This window comes from Tamandua tetradactyla, chromosome 12 (assembly GCF_023851605.1).
Source record: "Tamandua tetradactyla isolate mTamTet1 chromosome 12, mTamTet1.pri, whole genome shotgun sequence".
Taxonomy (NCBI): Eukaryota; Metazoa; Chordata; class Mammalia; order Pilosa; family Myrmecophagidae; genus Tamandua; species Tamandua tetradactyla.
In genome coordinates, this window is record NC_135338.1 from 62,546,775 (window position 1) to 62,563,908 (window position 17,134).

The 17,134-nt window shown below is 41.0% G+C and overlaps 2 long non-coding RNA genes across 2 annotated transcripts in view; one reads left to right on the forward strand and one right to left on the reverse strand.

The window, feature by feature from the left end:
- LOC143652218 (uncharacterized) overlaps window positions 1–17,134 on the reverse strand; it is a 270,851-nt gene that overhangs the window by 50,600 nt on the left and 203,117 nt on the right. Inside the window, exon 2 of the long non-coding RNA XR_013160507.1 lies at window positions 13,503–13,680. This is a non-coding gene — a long non-coding RNA (uncharacterized LOC143652218). The remainder of the gene's footprint in view (window positions 1–13,502; window positions 13,681–17,134) is intronic.
- On the forward strand, window positions 5,456–15,639 carry LOC143652217 (uncharacterized). Its single transcript, XR_013160505.1, has 2 exons — window positions 5,456–5,715; window positions 15,255–15,639. It is a non-coding gene; the product is annotated as an uncharacterized LOC143652217 (long non-coding RNA).

The window sequence follows — 17,134 nt, forward strand, 5'->3', positions numbered from 1 at the left end:
TAAAAGCTGTTCCATTTCTGGGATATTGCATTCTGGCAACTAGCAAACTAGAACAACTAGTAAACTGAATTCAAATACTAACAAATAGCACATTAAAAGAGCTATACAGCAGGATCAAGCAGATTGCAAGGATGGTTCAACGTAAGAAAATCAATTAATACAGTACACCGAATTAATAGAAGAAAGGACAAAAAAACACATGATCATCTCAATTAACGCAGAAAAGGCATTTGATAAAACCCAGCACCCCTTATTGATAAAAAACACTTGGGACACTAGGAATAGAAGGAAACTTCCTCAACATGATAAAGGGCATATATAAAAACCCCTTAGCTAACATCATGGAAAGATGAATGATTGAAAACTTTCCCTGTAAGACCAGGAACAAGACAAAGCTGTGCACTGTCCCCACTGCTATTCAACATTGTAGTGAAAGCTACAACCAAAGCATTTAGGCAAGAAAAATATAAAAGTCATCCAAATTAGAAATGAAGAAGTAAACCTTCTCTATCTGCTGATGACATGATCATATACAGAAAATCCTATAAAATTCACAACAAAGTTCTTAGAGATAATAAACTCAGCAAAATGGCAATGTATAAGATCAATACTCAGAAATCAGTAGTGTTTCTATATGGAAGCAATAAACAATAGGAAAAAGAAATAAAGGAAAAATTCCATTCACAATAACAAATAAAAGAATCAACTATCTAGGAATAAATCTAACCAAGGACTTGTACACACAAAACTATAAAACATTGCTAAAATAAATCAAAGAACACCTAAATAAATAGAAAAATATTCCATGTTCATGGATAACAAGACTAAATATTGTTAAGTTGTCAATCCTACCAAAAACAATTTATACACTCAAAACAATCCGAATCAAAATTCCAAAAATTTCTTTGAAGAAATGGAAAAGCTAATCATAAAATTTATATTTTAATATAAATTAAAACTATTAATTTTATAAATTAATAAAATAAAATTTTATTTTATCTTTTATTATATTTTATCTCTCGCCTGCCATGCCAGAGACCCAGGTCCAATTCCTGGGCCTGCCCATGCCAAAAAAAAAAAAAAAAAGAAAACTCTAGGAAAATACGGAAGTTTATATTTCCTCCTTTATATGGAAGTATAGGAGACCCTGAATAGTCAAAGCCATCGTGAACAAGAAGAATAAAGTTGGAGGACTCATTTTCCCTATCTTAAAACTTATTACAAAGCCACAGTAATCAAAACAGCATGGTGTTGGCACAAGGACAGTCATGCAGACCAATAGAATTGAACTGAGAGCTCAAAAATCAAGCCTCAATTTATGGTTAACTGATTTTTGACAATAGGGCAAAGACCACTCGATTGGGAAAGAACCGACTCATCAACAACTGGTGCTGGGAAAACTGGATCTCCATTTTAAAAAATAGGAGGGTCCTCAAGCTCTGGGAAGATGTCAGAATAGGATAGATTGAGTTCAACCCTGCTTCAAGGAACAACGAGAGAAGGGATGGGAGGATGACTGAGATGTTGATTCCAGGATGTAAGTGATTTGGAGCACCATATAGGGCAGCCCTGGTTGCAAAAGCTGAGGAACTGAGAAGCAGAGAATCAGAGACCATCAGACTGGTGCAAACAACCTAATGTGAAAGCCTGGAGCCCTTAGGAGTGCACAGACAGGGAGATGGGGATGACTCACGACTCACCCCACACTCCATGTACTTGAGCTCTGACACCCACCACATTCCCCACACTCCAAATGACCCTGCCACACCAACCCACCTCTCGTGGGAAAGCGCAATCTTGCCCCTCACCCAGAGCCCTACCTCCCAGTCCCTGCCACCTACAGGCTTTCACCAGCACAGAAATGCTGTTGGTATATACCTCCATACCCAGGCTACACCTATGCATACCCCTCAGCTCTTGGAAAGAACTGACCTACCCAGCCAGGCTGCAGCCAACCCCAGCCCATACAAGCAAAATGCAGATCTGCTGTCCTAGTTCTGCACATGTACACAAATGACCCCACACCTTCAACCAGCACACACCAGGTCCCTGCTACCCAGACCTGTGCACCCCCACAGCCACATCCTCCCCCGCTGCTGGGCATACAAACTCACAAGCACCAACATAGTATCCCCTATCTGCACCTATACCTGCACTGCAACCTATCACCACCTTGTTGTGCCCTGCCCCATGCCCTGTATCCTGCTATACATCTATCCTGTAAATCAAAGCTTTAGACTACTGAAGGAAATCAACTTTCAAAGCAAACCAATCAAGATATTAAGTGCTGTGAAAGCAACAGAAGATTACCAAGCATATCATGATGCAAACAGTTATAGCCCAGCCTAATGACCAAATTAAAACACCAGAGTAAAGACAGACTTGGAACAACTGATCAAAGATGTTCATATAACTCTACTAAACAAAATAAATGGGATGACTAATGACATAAAGGAGATCAGGAAGACACTAGAAGAGCATAAAGAGGAATTTGAAAGAATAAATGGAAAAATAGCAGATATCACAGACATTAAAAATGCTGAAGAACAAATAAGAGATATACTAGAGACACACAACAGCAGATTTGAAGAGGCAGAAGAAAGAATAAGTGAACTAGAGGACAGGACAACTGATTTCAAACCCTCAAAACAGCAAATGGCAAAAAAGATGGAAAATTTTGAATTGGATCTCAGGGAAATGGTGGACAAAACAGAGTGCACAAATATAAGAATCATTAGTGTCCCAGAAGGAGAAGAGAAGAGCAAAGGGCAGGGAAGATCAGTGGAGGATATAATGGGGGGAACTTCCAAACAATTATAAAGGATATAAATATACAAGTCAAAGAAGCTCAATCAACTCCAAATAGAATAAATTCAAACAGGCCTTCCCCAAGACACATACTAATCAGTCTTTCAAATGTTGAAGAGAAGCAAAAAATCCTGAAAGCAGCAAGAGAAAAACAATCTACTACATACAAGGGAAATCACGTAAGACTGAGTCTGCACTACTCAGCTGGCATTACGGAGGTGAGAAGGCAGTGGTATGATATATTTAAGATCCTGAAAGAGAAAGACTCCCAGCCAAGAATTCTGTACCCAGCCAAATTGCCCTTCGAAACTGAGGAAGAGATTAAAATTTTCACAGACAAACAAATCCTGGAAGAATTTGTCAATAAGAAACCAGCCCTACAAGAAATATTAAAGGGAGTTCTGCCACTTGAATAAAAAAGACAGGTGAGGGAGGTCTGGATAAGGGCACAGAATTGAAGAGTACCAGCAAGTGTTACTTAGAGGATAAAAAGAGAAAGAGGGAAAAGAATATATAGATCTGACAAATAAAATCCTAAAGATAAGATGATGGATTCAAGAAATACCTTTTTAGTAATAACTTTGAATGTTAATGGACTAAATTTACCAATTAAAAGATACAGATTGGCAGAACAGATTAAAAAATACAACCCAGCTATATGCTGCTTACAAGGGACTCATCTTAGACAAAAATATACAAATAGATTGAAAGTGAAAGGATGGAAAAAGATGTTCCATGCAAGTTGTAACCAAAAAGAAAGCAGGAGCAGCTATACTAATATTGGACAAAATAGAATTTAAATGTTTATTTACATGTCTATGAAAACAGATAAAGAAGGACACTATGTATTAATAAAAGGGACAGTTCACAAAGAAGAAATAAGAATCATAAATATTTATGCATCCAGTCAAGGAGCTCCACGGTACATGAGACAGACATTGGGGAAACTGAAAGGAGTGATAGATGTTTCAACAATAATAGTAGGAGACTCCAATACACGACTATCCTCTATAGATAGTACAACCAGACAGAAGAGCAACAAGGAAATATAGAAGTTAATCAACTTGCCCATTGTCACTGCTATTATTCAACATTGTACTAAAAGTTCTAGCTAGAGCAATCAAGCAGGACAAAGAAATAAAAGGCATCCATATTGGAAAGGAAGAAGTAAAACTTTCATTATTTGCAGATGATATGATATTGTACTTGAAAAATCCTGAGAAATCTACAACAAAGTTACCTGAGCTAATAAACAAGTTCAGCAAGGTGGCCAGATATAAAATTAATGTGCAAAAATCAGTAACATTTCTATATACAAGCAATGACATAACTGAGGCGTCAGTTAAGGAAAAAATTCCACACAAAATAGCAACCGAAAGAATCAAGTATTTAGGAATGAACCTAACAAGGAACATGAAGGACTTGTACACAGAAAACTACATAACATTGCTTAAAAAAATCAAACAAGATCTAAATAAGTGGAAAGAAATTCCCTGCTCACTGATCAGAAGGTTAAATATAGTTAAGACGTCAGTTCTGCCCAAATTGATCTTCAGATTCAATGTAGTACCAATCAAAATTCCAACAATCTACTTTGAAGGCTTGGAAAAGCTAGTTACCAAATTCATCTGGAAGGGAAAGAGACCCAGAATAGCTAAAAGCGTCCTAAAAAGAACAAAATAGGAGGATTAATATTTCCTGACTTTAAAACTTATTATAAAGCCACAGTGATCAAAACAGCATGGAACTGACACAAAGATAGAAGTATTGACCAATGGAATCATATCAAGAGTGCAGGAATAGACTACCAAATCTATGGTCAACTGATTTTTGACAAAGCCCCCAAATCCACTAAGCTGGGACAAAATAGTCTTTTCAATAAATGGGCATGGGAGAACTGGATATCAATAGCCAAAAGAATGAAAGAGCTCTCACCTGACACCCTATACAAAAATTAACTCAAAGTGGATCAAACACCTAATATAAGAACTAGCACCATGAAGCTTCTAGAAGAAAATGTAGGGAAATATCACAAAACCTAGTAATAGGAGGTAGCTTCCTAAACTTTACACCCAAAGTACAAGCAGCAAAAGAAAAAAATAGATAAATGGGAACTCCTCAAAATCAAATGCTACTGCACCTCAAAAGACTTTGCCGAAAAGGTAAAAAGGTAGCCAACTCAATGGGAGAAAATATTTGGAAATCACACATCAGACAAAGGTTTGATATCCTGTATACATGAAGAAATCATACAACTCAACCTCAAAAGAACAAACAAACCAATTATAAAATGGGCTAAAGATATGAATAGGCATTTTTTCTGAAGAGCAAATACAGATGGCTCAAAAGTACATAAAGAGATGCTCATTTTCATTAGCTATAAGGGAGATGCTGATCAAGACTACAATGAGATATCACCTCACACCTATAAGAATGGCTGCTATAAAACAAACAGAAAACTATAAATGTTGGAAAGGATGTAGAGAAATTGGGACACTTGTGCACTGTTGGTGGGAATGAATAATGGCACAGTCACTATGAAAGACAGTTTGGTGGTTCCTTAGGAAACTAAATATCCAGTTGCCTGATGACTTAACAATAGCACTACTTGGTATATACCCAAAAGAGCTGAAAGCAGTGACACAAACAGACATTTGCAAACCAGTGTTCACAGCAACATTATTCACAATCTCCAAAAGATGGAAATACTCCAAATGCCCATCAACAGATGAGTGGATCAACAAAGTGTGGTATATACATATGGTGGAATATTATACAGCAGTAAGACAAAATGATGTCCTGAAGCACATGACAAGATGGATGAGCCTTGAGGATGTAATAGAGTGAAATAAGCAAGACACGAAAGGACAGATATTGTATGACTCCACTTTTATGACCATGATAAAGGTAAAATCAAAGGCTTGTAATGCAGAATATAGGGGGCTTAGAGATAAGTAGAAGCTAGAGATGGGTGAATAGCTAATGAGGTTGAACCCAAATGTAAGGGAATAGATAGAAGTGGAGGTAGTTCTCTACTGGGTCTATAGGTAATATTACCATATTGAAAGTGAACATGATTGAAACGGGTTGTATAGATCTATGTGTCCCACTGATTAACACTAGAAACATAAATAAGTTCTTGCAAGAGCTAATTCGAAAGTATGACTAGTGCACAAAGAGTGCTTAAGTCCAGGGTACAGGGGGAAAACTGCTATTGCATGCTATGGGTAATGTTTAAGAGGAAAACATCATCAGTACCACAGCAACAGCAGGGGTAAATAATGGGGGGAGGGACAAGAGTTAAGGGGAGGTTTAGATTTCCTATTTGGTGAGGGGGTGTTTATTGGATATCTTTCTCTTGGGAACAATGAAATTATCTAAAATTGAGAGTGTTGATGGACTGTGAACCTTTGTGCATTTTTAAAAACTTTTTTACTGTACAATATAACATATATACAAAGCAAAGAAATAAAAAAGCAATAGTTTTCAAAGCACTCTTCAACAAGTAGTTACCATACAGATCCCGGAGTTTGTCATGGGCTACCATACAATCCCCTTAGATTTTTTTCCTTCTAGCTGCGCCATAATATAGGGGGATAGAAGGCTTAAATATTTTTTTTATCACCACAATCGACTTTTTTCCTTCTTTTTTTTGTGAAAAATAACATATATACAAAAAAAGCAATAAATTTCAAAGCACAGTACCACAGTTAATTGTAGAACATATTGCAGAGTTTGACATGGGTTACAATTCTACAATTTTAGGTTTTTACTTCTGGCCACTCTAAGATATTGGCGACTAAAAGAGATTAATTTAATGATGCAGCGTTCATATTCATTTGTTAACTCCTATCTTCACTGTATAACTCCACCATCACCTTTGATCTTTGCATCCCTCTCTTTAAGGGTGTCTGGGCTATGGTCATTTTAAATTGTAATTAATATGGTGTAGGGAAATGGAACCATCTGATGTTCTGGAGATGCTGGGCCCTCTAGGTCCCAGTAGGTTTCTGGAAAGTTACTCTAGTACATGGAACCCTTGTGGAATCTTATATATTGCCCTAGGTGTTCTTTAGGATTGGCTGGAATGGTCCTGGTTGGAGTTTGGCAGGTTATGATCGGTAGCAATGTCTAACTGAAGCTCGCATAAGAGTGGCCTCCAGAGTAGCCTCTCGACTCTATTTGAACTCTCTCTGCCACTGCTACTTTATTAGTTACACTTCTTTTTCCTCTTTTGGTCAGGATGGAATTGTTGATCCCATGATGCCAGAGCTAGATTCATCCCTGGGAGTCATGTCTCACATAGAGGGGAGGGCAATGATTTCACCTGCGGAGTTGGGCTTAGAGAGGGTGAGGCCATCTCTGAGCAACAATAGAGGTCCTCCAGAAGTAACTCCTAGGCATGCCTATAGGTAGTCTAAGTGTCTCTGCTACCTGCATAAGCTTCACAAGAGAAAGTCTCAGGATCAAGGGCATGGCCTATTGATTTGGATGTCCCTAAAGTTTGACACAGTATCAAGGGATTCCCTGATGGTAAGGTTTAATAGTTCCGCATTCTTTCTCCCATCCCTCAAGGTACTTTGCCAATACTTTTTGATTATCTTCTTAATATAATCTAGGATGCATCCAGGCATTATAATAATCTATACAGGATTAAAGGATATCTTTCTTATTCTCTGCTCCTTTGTGTTTCAGTTATACAAATGAGCTATACAAATAGGTTGAGTTAGATTATGCACTACAGAAAATTCCAGTTCCAGACTAAATAAAACTTTCTTCCTTTGGTCTCAAAGAGTATCCGTGGTTCCAAAATATAGATGCTGTCTTCCTTACCCCTGTGCTCTGAATTACTTTAACCCCAACCTGATCAGCTTTGTCCTTATCTCTAAATATCAGGTTATATTTAGAGCTAAGATATATAAATATCAGGATATATAAATATAAATATCAGCTTCCCAAAATCCATAAATAATAATCACCACTCCAGACTGAATGTGTCTGCTCTAAAAGCTTACAATCTAGTCCCCTATTTTCTTTTTATTTTTTATTAAAAAAAATTACAAGAAACACAAACATTCCCAACACATACACTCAGCAATTCACAATATCATCACATAGTTGCATATTCATCATCATAATCATTTCCCAGAACATTAGCCTCAATTCAGAAAAAGAAATAAAAAGACAACAGAAAAATATAACAAACAAAGAAAAAAAATTTTACAGGCCATACCCCTTACTGATCCCTTTCATTGATCACTAGCATTTCAAACTAAATCTATTTTAACATTTGTTCCCCCTATTATTTATTTTTATTCCATATGTTCCTCTCATCTGTTGACAAGGTAGATAAAAGGAGCATCAGACACAAGGTTTTCACAATCACACAGTCACATTGTGAAAGCTATATCATTATACAATCATCATCAAGAAACATGGCTACTGGAACACAGCTCTACATTTTCAGGCAGGTCCCTCCAGCCTCTCCATTACATCTTGGATAACAAGGTGATATCTACCTAATGCATAAGAATAACCTCCAGGATAACCTCTCGACTCTGTTTGGAACCTCTCAGCCATTGACACTTTGTCTCATTTCACTCTTCCCCCTTTTGGTCGAGAAGGTTTTTCTCAATCCTTTGATGCTGGGTCTCAGCTCATTCTAGAGTTTTTCTCAATCCCTTGATGCTGAATCTCAGCTCATTCTGGGATTTCTGTCCCACGCTGCAAGGAAGATCCACACCCCTGGTAGTCATGTCCCACGTAGACAGGGGGAGGGTGGTGAGTCTGCTTGCTGTGTTGGCTGGAGAGAGAGGCCACATCTGAGCAACAAAAGAGGTTCTCTTGGGGGTGACTCTTAGGCTGACTTTTGGGCATTTTACATGATGCCTAATGAATGCAGGTGGCTGAAGGATGCACTGACTGAGAAGTAGAGTGGCGAACGATGGTGTATACATATAATTGAATATCATGCTGTTACGAAAAGGAGTGAAGTCCATGAGGCATGCAAAAATGTCAATGAACCTGTGGGACATTTAGTGAGGCAAAATAAGCCAGAAACGTAAGAACAATTACTGTATGGTCTCCTTTAGATAATGCTTTTAAGCAGTCTAGATTGTGAGCTCTTACAGCAGATGCATTTTGTCCAGAGTGGTAATTATTACTTCTGAATTTTGAGAGGCTGTTTATATATCTATAACCTGGCATTTAGAGATAAGAATGAAGCCAATCAGGTCGGGATTAAGGGGTAGGAAGACATTTTCTGTATTTTAGAACTACACCTACTCTTTGAGAACAAAAGAAGAAGGTTTTATTTTGTTTGTTTATTTTGTTTGTTTAAATTTTCTGTAGCACATAATCTAACTCAACCTGCCTGGATAGCTTATTTGAACAATTGAAACACAGAGAGCCCAGAATAAGAATGAGGGTCTTTAATCCTGTATAGTTTAATGTAATGCCTGGATACTTCTTAGAATATAATAAGCAGATAACCTAAAAGTATCAGGAAATTGCCTTGAGGGATGGAAGAAAAAAAATGTGGATCTATTAAATGTTACCATCAGGGAAATCCCCGATACTGTGTCAAATATTAGAGACACCCAAATCAATAGGCCAAGCCCTTGATCTTGATCTTGAGGCTTACTCTTGTGAGGCTTACATAGTTATGCCTAAGAGATGCAAATCAGAATCACAATGAGATACCATTGCACACTCATTAGAATGGCTGCTATTAAACAAAAAATAATAAGTGTTGGACAGAATGTGGAGAAATAGGACACTCACTCATTAATGGTGGGGATGTAAAATGTTGTAGACACTGGGGAAGATAGTTCGGCAGTTCCTCAGGAAGCTAAGTCTAGAATTAGCATGTGATCTGGAATCCCACTTCTATGCATATACCTCCAAAAGAATTGAAATCAGGGGCTCAAACAGAGTACATCAATGTTCATAGTGGCATTATTCACAATTGCCAAGAAATAGAAGCAACCCAAGTGTCCATCAACCGATGAATGGATAAACAAAATGTGGTCTGCCCATACGATGGTATACCATTCAGCCATGAAAAGGAATGAAGTTCTGATACATGTGACATCATGTTGAGGAAGTCATGTTGACTGAAATAAGCCAGACACAAAAAGGACAAATACTTTGTGATCTCACTTATATGAAAGAATTAGAATCAGCAAACTCATAGAGTCAGAATCTAGAACATAGGTTAATAGGAGATGGAGTGGAGATGGGGAATTGGAAGTTAAGGTTTAAGATGCTAGGATTCCTTTTTGGAATAGTGAAAAGGTTTTGGTAACAGATGGGAGTGATGGTAGCACAACACTGTGAATGCAATTACACCACTGAATGTATATCTGAATTGAGTAAAAGGGAAAATGTTAAATTGTATATATGGTAACAGAATAAAATTTTTTAAAAATGCATGGATCTATACTACACGGTGAACCCTAAGTTAAACCATGGACTATAGTTGATAGTACAATTACAGAAATGTGCAATCATGACTTGTAACAAATGTTACACACTGATGCAAGGTATGGAATCCCGTATTTTATGCATGATTGTTCTGTAAACCCACAATTTCTGCAATAAAGAGAAAAAAATGCAAAGAGAAATGAAGGCATCATGCTGAAGTGCTCTCCAGTGTGCCCAAGTACAAGAGGTTGTGATGTGCCTGGTGGAGAAAACACACATGTCAGATATGCTCTGTTCAGGCATGAGTGACAGTGCTGGTGACCATGAGTTCAATGTTAATGAGGCAACAATATATATTAAATAAGAAGTACACATAAAACAAGATTATGTATTGATCAGCTGATGAAAATGTTATGGCCAGAAGCTTGCAGGAACCTAACCTCGTTTTTCCCCTAGAAGCCATAGTTCAGTATTTGCTAACTCAGAGCTAGCTCTGACTTTAGAGAGGCAAACTCTGTGCCAGGTTCTGGGCACAACTAAGACAAGGCCCTAACTGTCTAGTGGGGCAGACAGGTGCATAATAATGCAGGACAGCAGTGGCAGGCACAGAGGAGGGTCCTGTGACGCAGGGTTTGAGGGATCTCAGAGGTTGGGTCGTATCTCAGCCAAAGCTTAAAGGGTGAGGAGTGGTCCCAGGTGGAGAAGAGGGGACATTCCAGGCAGACATGACCACTGCAGAAGGCGTGGGGGGGGGGGGTGTCATGTGTGTGTGTGATGACGGGAAACATCACTTTGTGAGAGTCTGATGTTTAAGGTTCAGGAAAGGGGGAAGAGGCTTTAAGCTGGGAATACAAGGAACTATGGTGTCATTTCACCAGGGGAGCGGCCCATCAGGGGTGTTTCTGAAAACATACTCTAGCTGCTGGGTAGGCAAGAAGGCTGATGGGAGGTCATGGTTTTGATCTAGCAGAGCAGCCGTGAGCTTGGGTTGTGACCCACCCAAGGCCCTGCTGCAAGGAAGGAGCTGAGCTGGGCCTTTCTAGAACCCAGACCTCCTGCCCCTCATTCTGGGCAACTTCTGCACCTCCAACCACAGTGCTCTTACTCTCCTCTTCCAAGCCCAGGGCAAACTTATTACTGGTCATTTCCTGCTCGGGGCAGCCCTGGAGAAGACCATGTGTCTGTGTTCTTGAATGGAATTTGCTCTGGTATGGAAGTCAAAGAAAAAAGTGCTGTCATGGCTGGGATTCAAAACAACAAGGGGAGTGAAAATGGAGAAGGAAGTGAGGCACCAACAAGCACAGGCTACAAAAGTCCTATCTCTCTGCCCAGCAGATGAGATGGGCCTTTGGGGATGGGAAGCATCCCTCGGGTAAACAAATACAAGATCTCCTACCCGTGTAACAGGATAAGATGAAAAACACATTAAATGATGAAACATTATTTAAAAGGGGCAAGTCAAAACAAATAAATTAACTTAGTATGTTATGAAACAATTACAACAATTGCCCTACCTCCATCCCCAACCCTAACTAGAGGTCTTCATTTTGGTTTGAACCCCAGGATTTTGGCAAAATTTAAAATGGCTTCAAAGTACAGTGCGTGCCTTTGGATCTGGCCCAGCCGGCTTTCTTGGCGCATGACCTCCATCAGTCCCGACTTGGCGGGCTTCCCCCCATCTTTTCTTGCTCCCAAATGCAGAATACAGTTTAGCCTTCTCCATCCCTGCAGGCCTCTGCTCCAGCAGTGGGGGGCCATGCCCATGGGATTTGAGGGCCAATTTGCTCACCAGGCAAGTTTGGGGTTGGGGGTCAGTGTACACTACCCGCCCCATTCCCCCTCAAAGGTGCTGAGTCCCAATGCCTGCTTTCATTGGCCCTTGCCCCTTGGGCTGATCTTTGCCAGGCCTTATCTCCCTTCCAAAAAATCTTCCCATCCACAACCTCTTCTCCTCCCAGGCCCTCCAAGGAGGCACCTAATGATTCCGTTGTGTTAGGTTCTTCAGACTCTAATGCCAGCTCATCGGCCACACCTGAGCTCTTGCTCACCCTTCAAGAATCAGTCTAAATGCCCCTCACTCTAGAAAGCTGTGGTCAGCAGAACAGTGGTCCCAAAGGTGGCCATGTCCTAATCCCCAGCACCTGTGTATATGTTTCTTCCATGGCAAGGGACTTAAGGTTGCAGATAGGATGAAGTTGGCTGACCAGCTGACCAAAAGATAGGGAGGTTACCCTGGATTACCCAGGTGGGCCCCAAGGCCATTGTCAGGGTCCTTAAAAGTGGAAGTGGGAGGCAGAAGAAGAGGTGAGAAGAATTCCACCTGCCATTGCTGGCTTTGAAGAAGGAGAGGCTATAAGCCAAGGAATGCAGGTGGCCCCCAGAAGCTGGGGAAGGCCAGCAAATGGACTCTTCCCAGAGAAATGCCAGAGAGGAATGCAGCCCCATTGCTACCCTTGATTTAAGTCCAGTGAGACCCACGTCAGACTTCTGACCTCCAGAACTGTAACACAATAAATTTGCAACTTAAGCCCCTAGGTTTATGGCTATCCTTGCAGCAGCAATTGGAAGTTAGTATCAAAGTCTTCCTGCCTGTTTGTTCCCCCAGGAAGTTCAGAAGTCCTTTCTGTGGGTTCCACGGTGTCTTGAATGGGCACTTAGTATGTAGATGAGGTTCCTTGATGCTGCCACTTTTAGTTGGGACATGGTGTGATGGCCAAAAGAATAAGCCATTACACTGTCAGCTTTAAAAAAACTGAGTAGTTGTAAGTTTACAGAAAAATCATGCAGAAAGTGCAGAGTTCCCATTATTCTCCTTCACACACACGATTTCCCACATTATTCACATTTTTCAGTAGTGTGGTACCTTTGTAACAGTTGAAGAAGTAATATTATTATAATCATACTATTAACTATGGTTCATAGTTTACATTAGGGTTCACTCTTTGCACTGCACAGTTTAGAAGATTTTTTCTTAATTTTTATTCTGGCAACATATATACAACCTAAAATTTCCCACTTTATCCACTTTCAAGTATACAGTTTGGTGGTGTTAATTACATTCACAGTGTTGTGACACCATCAACAGTGCCCATTACCAAAACTTTCTGTCATCCCAAAGGGAAACTCTGTATCAATTAAGCATTAACTCCCTGTTTTTGTTTGCTAAAGCTACTGGGCGGCAATACACCAGAAATGGACTGGCTTTTATAAAGGGAATTTATTCAGTTACAAATTTACAGTTCCTCAGAGGAAAGGCAGCTAGCTTTTACCTGGGTTTCTCTGTCACATGGAAGGCATATGGCTGCCCTTCTCTCCTGGCTTCTGGATTCAAACTGCTTTCTCCTCTCTGCATTTCCAAACGTCTTGGTTTGAGTCGGCTCTGAGCTGAGTTGTGCTGGGCTGTTGAATTACTTCCCTCTCTTCTGACCTCTCTTTTTAAGCCTCCACCTAATTAAATTAAACATCAGTCATTGAGGAAGGCATGCCCCTTAGCCAACCACCGACATAATCAGTCATAGATGAATTTCACATGCTGATGATTTAAATTCACAGCAACAGAACAACAGGGCACCATCACCTGGCCAAGTGACACCTGAACCTAATTACTGCACTCCTTTCCCCACACCCACCTGGCCTCTGGTGACCTGTATACTAGTTTCTAACTTTGTAAATTTGCATATTCTAATTATTTCAAATAAGTGAGATCATACATTATTTGTTATTTTATATCTGGCTTATTTTACCCAACATGACGTCTTCAAGGTTCATCCATGTTGCATGTATCAGAATTTCTTTCCTCTTCATGATTGAATGATATTCCATTGAATACATATAACACATTTTGTTTATCCATTCTTCAGTTAATGGACACTTAGATTGCTTCTACCTTTTGGCACTTGAGAAACTGCTGCTATGAACACCAATGTGCAAATATCTTTTTGAGTCCCTGCTTTCAATTTTTGACGGGTATAGACCTAGAAGTAGGATTGCCGGGTCATATGGTAATTCTGTACTTAGCTTTCTGAGGAACTCCCAAGCCATTTTACACTGTAGCCATGCCATTTTCCATTCCATCAGCAAGGAATGAGCATTCCTACTTCTCTGCATCCTTGCCAGCACTTGTTTTCCATTTTTTAAATAGTAACCATGCTAGTCCCCGTGACATGGTATACTACCAGCTTTTAAAACTATTCTGGGTAGGGTAAGATCAGCCCCATGCTTGCCCTTCCCTTGCCCTCGTTCTGCCCTTAACTCCCTCACACCTCAGGGGCTGGACTGTTATGGAGCCAAAAAGGGGTGAGGCTGCCCCCAAGTCCTGCAGCAGCAGACCCGTGTGGAGTAGGTTGGTGGGGTTCAGGAAGACACCTCCTGTATGACTTGGTAGTGAAACACTTGTGGCCAGAAGGTTCTACTGAGAGCCTACCCTCTCCTGGTGCTGCGTCACCACCCACCATCTTTCCTGGCAGGGCCACACATTCTTCCAACAGCTGACTGACCCCCGTGTCCCCAGTCTCAGAGCTGACATGGTATAGGCTCTGGGCTTAATGATGAATGAGTGAATGTATGAATGAATGAATCGATAAATATGAGTAAATCACAACACGATACCGTTCTGGTCCACAGCATTGCATTTTCTTCATGGTGGATAACCTTGCTCATTTGCCTTTCTCCTATCTACAGCAACTCCCCCTCAGCATTTTGCAGGAAACTTCTCCTTCCCCCTGCCAGCTTCCAGTCTCAGCAACCTCCTTCCCTGGGTGCACCCATGTCCAGTGTCACAGCACATGGCCAGGCTGTCTCCTCATCCCCATTACCCTAGCATCCAGCTCTGGAAGAGGGGCCCGGAGAATGGTTGCTAAGTAGAATTATCTAAGGCCAAGAGGAGCGAAGCACAGGAAAGGTTTTTGCTGATGTACTCTGGAAATGTAACAATTGTGAGGCTATTATACTTGCATCATCTGCCCATATTTCCTCTTTGCTTTCACCCAAGTTTATTATTATATTCTTTTTTTTTTTTTCAGAATTAATGAAAAGAGCGTGTGCTTGTGCTAACCTCACTCATCGGTTTACCAGAGCCTGATGGATTTCTGATTATAGGCTATTTCTTTAGGAGTTGCAGCTTGAAGTGCAACAGCAGCCCCAGGAGTCAGTGGGCAGGAGCAGGAAGTAGATCCAGGCTTCACACACCACCCTGGGGAAAGCCCTGGCCCACAGGCCTCCCACCGGGATGGATGGTTGAGCCCTCTTCTGCTCCACCAGGCGAGGAGGCAGGAATCGAGTTTATTGCAAAAACAGACAAGGTCCCTGTTGCTCTTAAAAGAAGCCTCACACAGCACTGTTTCACCTTGCAAGATGGGGTCAGGTGTCTAGGGCCAAATGAATAAATGCCTGAACTTGGTGTGACAAGTTCCCCGAAGACCCCATTGCTTGTGATCAGATTCCCATGAACCATTTTGAAATAGGCAATGGGGCTTGTTCGTGGCCTCTTCCCAGGTCTCCGCCCGCAGAACAACCAGCAGCTGTCAGGCCGGCGGCCACCCCAGTAGCAGGGAGGAATGTCCAGGATCACCCAAGGCAGGTTTCAGTCCAGTCCAGACTTACTCATGCCCAGCTGGGCCTGGCCCTCTGCCTTTCCCCTCTCATGGCTGGCTCAGCCTGGACCGTTGTGTGATTTACCCACCAAGCAGCAACCCCCAAATCAGACAGACCTCACCTTCCTCTCCATCTTTCCAACCTCAGCCCCCCAAAACTTATGGATCCTTGAGGTGTCCAGGGGGGCCAGGCTGATAGAACAGGTAAATGGGGGGTGGGTTCTGAGTCTCTTGGGACTGCTGTAACTAAGTCCCTCAAAATCACAGAAATCCACTGTCTCCCAGCTGGAAGTCTGGATTCGAGGCGTTGGCAGGGCCTGTGCTCCCCTATCACCTGTAAGGTCCTGGCAGGTGGCATGCCACCATCACAGCCTCTTCAGCCTGCAGCATGGCTCAGCCCCTGCCTCCATCACATGGCCGGCTCTGTCCCTGTCTGTCTGTGTCCAATTTACTCTTCTTAAAAGGACACGTTGGACAGAAGTGAGGGCAGCATGTTATTGTGCGAATGATTAGCAGTGCTGAATTGTGGGTGAATGTGGCAGAAAAGGGGAAGTTTAGAGGCATGCCTGTCATGAGAAGGAACGCTGGAAGTTAAACCTGGGAGTGTGTAACAGTGAATTTGGTGGTAGATGATGACTGTGATTAACTGCACAAATAGAAAAAAGTTCTTCAATGACATGGAACAAATGCATGACATTATTGCAAGCAGTTAATAATAGAGGGGTATATGGGGGAAAATGTACCTATTGCAAGTTATGGACCATAGTTAACAGTAATATCTTAATATTCTTTCATCAACAGTAACAAATATACCACACCAACATTAGAGCTCAATAATAAAAAATAATAATAGGGGGTATCAGGGGTATGGAATGTTTTGGGTTTTATTTCTCTCTTTTTTTTTTGAGTAATGGAAATGTTCTAAAATGGATTGTGGTGATAAATGTACAATTATGTGATGATACAGCAAGCCATTGATTGAATACTTTGGATAGATTGTATAGTTTGTGAATATATCTCAATGAAATTGCTTTTAAAAAGATGACATTGTCTCTGTTGCCTCAAAAGTAAAAACAGGGTGGCGCAATGGTGGCTCAGTGGCAGAATTCTTGCCTGCCATGTTGGAGACCTGGGTTTGATTCCTGATGCCTGCCCATGCCAAAAAAAAAAAAAAAAAGTAAAAACAAAGGACCCCAGGCATGCTGAACCAGGGCCCCCCTGATCCAGCTTGGCCTCATCTTAACTAACAGCATTGTCAAAGCTCCTGATTCCAAATGGGGGCACACTCACGGGTCCGGGGTTAGGACTTT